General features: G+C 42.7%; 1 pseudogene; it reads left to right on the top strand.

Annotated features, from left to right (window-relative positions):
* The first annotated feature begins 8,286 nt into the window (after positions 1-8,286).
* On the top strand, positions 8,287-9,131 carry LOC147451560 (uncharacterized; annotated as a pseudogene).
* The last annotated feature ends 359 nt before the right edge of the window (positions 9,132-9,490 follow it).

The raw sequence follows: 9,490 nt of genomic DNA, 5'->3' as shown, positions 1-9,490 counted from the left end.
CATTTTGTGGATTGATTCTCACTTGGTGAAAGTAAAGGAACTCCACCTCCTTCTCCAAGCTTGAGAGAAGTAAGAGCCTACACCAACACTCTTGGCTATGGAATGCAAATCCAACCAAGAGCTATGCTTCAATGCTTAATCTTGCCATCTTCTCCATCTTCATTACTATGATATTATGTATGCTAGCATGAAGAGTGATGATAAGTGAGAAACTATTTCTTTCTCCTATGGAACGTTTCTTCCTCCTCTTCCCTACCTTCATTCCCCGCTAGCTCTCTCCACCTTCGAAGGTGTTTGAGGCCTTGGGATTGAGGCTTGGGATAGTTAATGCTTTCTACAAAGTTTATGTTATGTTTGTGATGCATGAAGCTTTTCATCTTCATTGCATCACCAAGGTCACAAGGAACACGAAGATTGTATTGTACCAAGTCTCTCTTGATGGGAGAAACTATAATACAAATGCCTATTGGAGGGGGGACCGGCTTCGTATGAATCCAATCCTCAATTGTTGTCATGTTCTCTAAACTCTCTCTCTTGCAAAAGTATTGTTCATGCCAAGTTAACTAAGTACCATGTTTATGTTGCTACCATCAATCAAGTTCACCCGTTATGCTCTCAAAGTAATTTCACAAAAGTGCTTCACCTAATTTCCTAATTCCGCTACTCTCAAAGTTCATAGGCCATTTTCATTACATATAGAGTGTCCCATAATTCACATTTGCATTAGGCACTCTTCCTTTGTTTCTCCCAAGCACTCACCATGCATGACATGTATTTCAAGTCCAAATGCTCAACTCCAATAAGAGCATATACCAAAGGCACTTTTTTTTCACCGGGTTTTTTCCCTTTGGTCATCCAGGTCTTACACCCTAATCTAGAATCACATCATCTTCTTGTATAAGTTCCTTCTACATTAGCAATAAAGAAATGGCTACCCAAATCAATCAATCAACAACGACTTGGAGAAAAAATCACAAGTCTCCATATGCTTATCAAGAGAATCTTTTATCTCCAAGGTCCACAACAAAGCTCCATCAAAGAATGGCCTACAATGACAAGCAATGACAAATCCAGCAAGAGAGTCATCAACAAAAATCAAACGTAGCTCACACAATGATTCAATATTGGTGACTTATTTCAGACGACTCAAATTACAATGGACATGGAAAGCAAACACATCATAAAGTCTACACCACAAGGAGGCTCAGTTCCACAAACTCGAAAATGTCAAAATCCATCTTCACGACGGCCAAGATTGGCAACAAAGAGGAGAATGCGCAACAAGAAGAAAAGTTGCCTCAACAATCAAGCTCAAATCATGTACCAACAACACGGCAACTATGAATCACTCTAAGAAGGGGGGAGCGTCATCAATGACAAAGTACTTTCCAAGCTGAAGACCAACCTTGAAGACAAAGCTGAAGGCAACCCAATGACAAGAATGCACAAGGTCGTATCAAGGGATGACACGAGCTAGGAAGGGGGGAATGTTTGAGGATTGATCGAACGGGCACCCACCTGGCCGGACACCACTTTTGTAGTCTATTATTTTGCCGAGCTAGTGTAGTAATACTCTGTGTAAATCTTGATTCCAGAGTAGCAATCAATTCCCTGAGTTGTAATGATGTCATGATAATTGTAAAGGTTTGTGTGAGCCAGCCACTGGCCATTTAGAAAGCCTTAGGTATAAATGTCAATAACTTTAATGTGAGGGGAGGCTTATCTTTAAAAGAGAAAGAGCTCTATTGTACGTACGCTCAAGCTATGAAGCTGCTCCAACTTGTAATCAACTTTTCTAACGATTGGGTAATTAGTTTTCAATTCCAAAACTTGCATTGTCTTCCTCTCTCTTTGCTCTTTCATTTAAGTGTAAGCATTGTCAGTTTTGCTATGGTTAGCAACTACGCGTTTGTGAGTCTTAATTGTAGGTTTGAGTGCTTAAATCACTGTTTTTAGTCATTTTGACCATAGGAGAGTGTTCTTAGACCATAGGGCAACAATTTTGGATGGACCTTTTTCATGATGGATCGTGATTTTGGTACCTTGTTGGATTGCAACTAGACTTGGTAGGATAGTGCCCCTAGGTGTCCTAGACCTCCTCCTAATGTTTTGTTGCCTTTTGATTCCGTTCGAGTGTCAAAATGGTGTGATGACCAAGAGCTGTGAGAAAGAACATAGGCAGATTTCCTTGATCATTGAGTGTTGGTTTGCTTGTTGAGTTAGTGTGTTTGCTTTTTAAGGTTCACTTCTTGAGATTATCGATCTCAAAGAGTCTCCGTGTCCTATTCGAGTCATTTCTCTGAGTATTGACATTATGTTAATGCCCGATAGCTATGCTATAAACATCCGTCGCACCGACCCACTAACAATGATAACGTTCAACCTCTTTAGAAGAAAAATATTTCTACCTTTGTAGCCTTTTTCTTTTTCCTTTCCTTTGCTGTTGTTGTTGTTAACCTTGGGAGAATTCTGCATTGCATTGTTCCTTTCCTTTGACTCATTTAATTTCTTGGCTTTTGTTGGCTTTGAGCCCTTCTTGGTCCCTTGTTGGAGATGAATCCTTGAGGCAACCATAGTATGATGCATGACCTCCATAATAGTTTTAGGTCTTTGTGACTTGACATATTCACTCTTCTCCTCAGTTAGGCCAGCATAGAATTGTTGTTTTTGTTCCGCAAAGTCTATCTTTTTGTAGATAATGGCTTTGAGATGTAGCTCCAAAACCTTATCCACATACTTTTGGACAGCAACCTCGTATAGGGCTATCTTCAAGCTTCCCCATTCCATAATAAGGACTTTGTCTTTAGCATCATTTGCAAGGAATTGCTTTGTAATAGCAATCCTCAAAGCTTTCCTGTCTTTGGAGCTTCGTAATAGCAATCCTCAAAGCTTTCCAGGTCTTTGGACGTTCACCTTGACTACATAGGCTTGTCCACCATTGACGAGTTGACTTTTGGACATGCATAGAAATAGTTCAAAGATTTGAAGATTCCAAGAAAACTTCATCTCCAAAAGCTACATCAAATTGTTGGATAAAGGCCATACTTTATCAGTTTCTCCTAAGGTTCCATCATAGGTAAGAAAGCTAATGTTCTTTCCTCTCTCTTTGAATTTCTTCAACTTATGGGACCTCTTCCATGCCGCATAGCTCCTCTGTTTACCTCTTTTTGGGTGGCAAGTTGTTGTCCTTTGTATTAGAAGATGGTGATGGTGATGAAGAGGAAGAAGACAAATATGGTGACCGCTTTCTTTGCTTACTCTTGCTTGGATTTCTTTTTCCTTTCTTTGGATTAGCATGGGAGGGAACACTTGATGACTTCCTCTTCTTTTTGGGAGGAGTAGGTGATCGCCGTACTCGCTGTCTTCTTGAGGTAGCATCACTTTCACAGGTAGGTGGAGTGTCACTTTCATACCTCTCCTTGTAAGTTCAGGGCACACTTCTTCTTCTTGAACAGTTTGCCTTGGAGGTCCTTCCGGTATCTCCTCTTCATTACCCAAAAAAAAACCTCTTTTGGAGATCTTACTTGGAGGCCTCGTAAGAATTCTCTCCTCTTGGGAACTTGGGGGAACTTGAGCTTGAAGGGCTTGAATTTGGCTTTGAACCTTCGCTTGCAAAATAGGGTTTCCCATTGCTTCTTGTAACTTGTCAACAAGGTAGTTGACAACTCTACAACCATCATCAAATGCTATACCATAACCCAAGTTGTAAATATCAATTACATTCTCTTGATTCTGTTGGGCCATGATTGTATTTCCTTATATGTGTATGCTAACTCTTTCCTTGGAACTTCCAAAACTTTGGCTACCACTCCTCTTATCCCTTAAGAATTAGCACTCGAGTAACTACACCCGTGGTTTAGAATATTGATAACTACAAAGAGTAGTGGAGTGGGTTTAACAGTGCAAGGTCCCGTGCAAGGTTGGCACCGATTCCCATCGGATGACTAATAGCTCAATAATGGCAAAAGACATAGGCAAGTCTCAAAAGACTCTATTATTGAGACCATAGATCCCGATGGTGTCCCCCATGTCCTATAAATAGGCATACCAAACAACATCATAAATCCCAGTCCAACTTATCATATTGCAATGAACAAGTCCAACCTTTCATAGACTACTCAAGGCCCTCTCTTCTCATGCAAGAAAAGAGAAACCTCAACTCTGGTACCAATGTCAAAGAATCTAACACTTACTTTTAGATTCAACAAAATTTAAATATGAAAGGAGAGAGTTTTCTTAAGAGAAAGATAGCAAGGAGAACATAGCTTGTGTCAGACTTATTTCTTTACACAAACACATAGTAAAAACACTATAATCATGCATATAATATAAAAAAAAAGAAAACCCAATTAAAATTGACAACTCGATGATGACTGAATTTGCTTGGAGGCGGTCCCCCCTCCAAAAGGACTTGTATTATAATCCTCTCAAAAGAGAGATTTATTACAATACATGTTTGTGATCTTGCGGAGCTTTTCTTGAATCAAAGAAGATGATGTTCTTCAAAATTCCATGGTATGACCCTCCTTCCCAAATCCTAAACATCCTAACAGGGAGAAAGGAATTACGGGAAAAGAGGAAAACAAGGGTGAAAATAAGTATTTTTCAAGCAAGAGAATGGATTCTTCATATACGCTTGCTCATGTGAAAACTCTTAGCATAGCTTAGTATAATATAATAGTAGAGATGGAGAAGAAGAAACTTTCATTGGCTTGGATTTGCATCCATAGCCAAGAGCTCCCATGAGAGAGGGAGAGAGAAAAAGAGCTTTCTTTGCCAATTGGGCACTTGAGAGAGCATGTGAAAGGAGCAAGAAGAGCCAAAAAATACCCACATGCCCCTCCTTGCTTTGCCGACTCGGGCAATTGAGAGTGTGTGAGAAGAGCAAGAAGAGCTAAAAATCTCCATGAGCCCCTCCTTATATGCTTGTGCAACTGTGTAACTAGTCTTGAATTAGAATGCTTCACACTTGGGCAATGAGGTGGGAACACCTCATAATGCAACTCAAGCATGCCACACACTTGTCCACTCTTGCCTTGCATGCTAGAACTCCCCCCCCCCCCTCTTTCTTCGTGGGACTTGTCTTGGCAAGTGGAGACACCACACACACTTGTCAAGTTCACTCAATGCAAATGTATGCTACTTTGGACATGTGGCCTAATGAAGCTTGAAAAACAAAGACTAAAGTCAACTTACTAAAATAGGAAGGTCCGATCTAACTTTAGTCTTTAGATTTTCCCTTTATCTATACTATATATTAAAATGACAAGAGTGCCATCCACGTGGCTGTAAATCCTCAGAGCCACAATGGATGGTGCTCCTCTCACCATCCTATATTTGTTTCTTCCTTTTGACGTGGTTGCTACGGTGACCTACCTCTTCCATCGTGGGTTGCTAGCGTAGCACAATGACTTCTTCCACTCTCGAACAACGGGTTATCAACTGCCACACTGGAACTCCGGAGCCTTGACCTGCAAGAAATCCTGTTTTGGCCTCGCCACCCTTGAAGTGCGGGTACTGGGGGGTTATCAACTGCCACTGGAACTCCGGAGCCTTGACCTGTGGGAAATCATGTTTTGGCCTCGCCACCAACTGCCACACTGGAACTCTGGAGCCTTGACCTGTGGGAAATCCTGTTTTGGCCTTGCCACCCTCAAAGTGCGAGAACTGGGGGGGGGGGTTCCTATAAACCTCATTGAGCCCGATTGAAGGGATCACTGGCTATATCGTCGCTTAGAGCAACGATGCCCTCTCAACAGGCAACGTTCTGCATTGCTACATTGTCCCTGCTGTGCAACCTATCATTTCTACCTCCGCTACCATTTTTGTTTTGTATTTTCATCGTCTTTCTCAAAGCTTCAATGGAACGCTCACCCACAGATCTCTCTCTCTCTCTCTCTCGCCGAGTCAGCCAATCAAGAAGGGTAGATGAGAGGAGGACATTCGTGTGGAGATTATAAAATAAAAGCTTTCAATATACACAATGGCAAAGCAGGGCGACCTGTGTTCGTGAGGGTGGAGAAGAGAGAAGAGAGAGCGCGAGCTAGAGAGAGAGGTGACGGGCAGCAATCCCGTGTGGGAAAAGAGAGGGGGGAGAGCTGTGTGGACGGGGGTAGCCAAGAAAGGACACACAGAAGAGAGAGAGAGAGAGAGAGAGAGAGAGAGAGAGAGAGAGAGAGAGAGAGAGAGAGAGAGAGAGAGAGAGAGAGAGTGGGGTCATGAGTGTGCGCCATCATAACTTTCGCATGTGTAGGTCAGGGCAAGAAAAATACATTTTTTTCTAACCAGTAGAAATAAGGGCGAACTTGAAATTCTCTCCGTTTTTAGGTCAAAGTTTGCAGCTTTTGCGGGTAATTATGCACGCATGCGCGCGCGCACACACACACACACAGGGTATGTTACCATTTTGTCATCTTCCCCTTTGACCTTCAAGACTTCATGGATCTTGCAAGGAATGCTGATGGAAGTCAACTCTAGGCAAACAACACTTGCCACAACAGTCTTGACTCATGTGCACCACATGTCCAAATGTAACAAACAACACACAAGTAAAATCTAGATTGTGACAAAAGGGTTCCGTGAGAGATATATGGTTTTGCTATGCCTTTACTGATAGTGATGCTAGAGTGCGCGAGGAGATATTGAAACGACAAAGAGACGATGGTGCAAAGGAGGAGGTGGAGATTATGCCTTGGAGCTCCCACTACCTTTGGAATGAGCCAATCTCGATGATGCTGGTTGTAATGACGAGCCTAGCATGTGCACACCCGGCCCTAACAACGGCAACCGCTCAACAATAGCCTGAATGGTGTCCCTTCTGCCCTTTCTTCTCTCTCTCTCTCTCTCTCTCTCTCTCTCTCTCTCTCTTCATGATTCATATATGACTCTACAAATTTTTTCCCTTCTTCTTCTTCTTCTTCTTCTTCTCATCGGCCCTTTTGGCCTTTTGAAGATGGTTAAGCTCCACCAAGTTTGTATCAATTTGCTCTCATCAGTCATGAGAGAGAGAGAGAGAGAGGCTGCCGGAGGTGGCCGGCCATACTAGTATTCAATAAAAACCATAAACATGCCTTTTTATTAATTAGCTCGGGTGCAAGACCTTTGCACAAACCCTTGGAGGCTTATGAAGTTGACCCGAGGCTGCATCCTACCTGCTAATTTAGGACCAGCTAAATTAGGATAATCTTTGGTGAAAATAAAACTCATCCTTTGGGCTTTAAAACTTTCACCTCCTGTGTAAAAACTTAGTACAATGCTTTTGAGGTGCCGCCAAGCTGGTTCCAAAACCTACTAAATTTAGACAATTTGTGGCAAGTCAAAATTTCACCCTAAGGCTTCCAAGACTTCATACTTGGAGTCTAAAGAGTTATTCTAATGACTTGAGCTTAGCACAATCACTTTCTATTTTTAGACTCCTATAATTGCTCTCGATCATCTCCTATGTCATGTACCTTTGATCAAGGCTGCTCCGGATACATTTATCCTTCCTCGACGTGTACCTATGACTGAGATAACTATTTAGAAATTACCCTAGCTCTTTGATGGACTTTCCTCTTTTTGGTCCCAAGCCTTAATCGTTGGTCCATCAACACTTAATTAATTTCACTAGTTCTCTTTTTATTTTCCCTATACTTAAATGGCCACTTTAAGTTGGAAAATAATTTTAGAAGGTTAGAAATTAGTATTCATGACAAAGAACTTGGACTTCTGTTATCTTTGGCCTGCACAAAGGGCAGAAGCCTTAGAGGTTACTCTTCTTTTTGGTTGGGTGAACAATACATTTTGTTGTTTTTTTAAATTTAGAGAACTTAATGATTGGTTGTAAAGTTAGTGGGCATTCATAAGCAATGATGGAGTGTTCCTTTCCTTAGAAGCCTTCAATGGCATTCAAACATTATTGGTTGTCTAGCCATTACATGAGTTGTTGCTCATCACGATGACAATGGGTTCTCCACGAGTCTAGGCTCTAGAAGGAGATCATATTGATACTCATCATGCGAAATTCTGGCTCAGCTGGATGAGTGTGGGTGGCTTGGGCTCGGGCTCTTTCGAGCATGTCTCCCTTGCCCTCAATGTGCTCGGTCGCTCCCTCTTCGCCATCGAATCCTACCCCACTCCTCAGCCTCCATGCAACGCCTGCTCTTTGTTGCTCCTCAATGAGCTCTTCCTCTCCATGCTCCTCTATGAGCTCTAGAAGCCTTGACGCTCCTCTGTACATGGTCCGATGGTGCCCAAGGTTGTGCAAGGACTAGAGTAGGGCTTGTCTTCCAACATCTGGTCATTGGGATGCACATTGGTCAAGATGTTGTAGGGAGGCCCAACCTCTATATGGGCATTTGGTGCCTTGTGCCAGCAGTGGGTTACTTGTGTGTTGGGTCTTCGACTTCAACTTGGGTGTGTGGAGTGCACCTGCATGGGGGGTCTTTAGAGCTGGATTTCACACAACTTAGCCTCATTCTTGGTAGGTAGCGTAGTGCAGGTCAGCTTTTAAGAGCACACATGACAGCTTGAATGCAGGAAGGTAGCTTTCCCAAGCTACCACACTTGCTCATTGTGTCTCAGAGCCCATGCCCGTGCCTTTGGCTTCTCAACTTGTGCGACAAGCTCTAACTTGGGTGACCCCCAAAGGCTCACAGGAGATGATTACTACTTAGAAACTTGCTATGGCTATCGCAATAGTGTTGTCAATGGGGGAATTGATTCGGGCCTTCTCTTAGTCCCTAGGCTCTCTTAGCATCAAACTAGATGCTACAAGCCAGCTTAATGAATCTATGCCCTCAGCTTCTATTAAGAGTGACTAGAAGACGAGGGAGGGGACAATGGGAATGCAGATGCTCATGGTGGTGGAGGTGGCAAAGGCAATAATGATGATGATGCTACTAAGAACGCTAATCAAGAGGACAAGAATGAAAAGAATTATCTGCCACTTTGAAACTCACCTTAGAATATGCTCTATAACTTGTTGGAGTGGGTGGAGCAATTGGATATGCAAAAAGTGAAAGCGTGAAATCAGTGACTTCTAGAGCTATCTTTACTGCAATCTTGTAATCCCTACAAATCTAGTATTTGCATCATCCCTCGGATTAGGTATAACTGCTCTGTTCTGCAAGTGCTTGGGTAGACCGTATTGACCAGCTGATGGCTTGAAAACCAAATAAAAAATTGTGCATCTTATAAACATATCTAATAGCTTTGAGAAAATACTATTGCCTAAGCTTTTACAACCATTGAAGTTTTTAGTGTTGGGGTATAGGCGTCTGTGCCTTGCCCGGCCGCCCAGAGTCTGGGCGCCCACTGACTTGTATACCTTATACATAGCATAAGTGTATAGGGGGCTGCTCACTCTTTTGAGTCTCCCCACCCACATCGTGTGTGTGTCTCCTTCTCTCTCTCTCTCACTCTCCGTCTGTGGTGCTCCCCGATCCCCTTCAATTGGTATCAAAGCTATGGTGACCGCGGAGAGCACGACGGCTTTGAGAGCTTCGAGGCG

The sequence above is a fragment of the Adiantum capillus-veneris genome, chromosome 8, assembly GCF_014529385.1.
Source record: "Adiantum capillus-veneris isolate H3 chromosome 8, ASM1452938v2, whole genome shotgun sequence".
NCBI lineage: Eukaryota > Viridiplantae > Streptophyta > Polypodiopsida > Polypodiales > Pteridaceae > Adiantum > Adiantum capillus-veneris.
The sequence above is the reverse complement of the archived record's forward strand: the minus strand, read 5'-3'. Positions and strand labels throughout refer to the sequence as shown.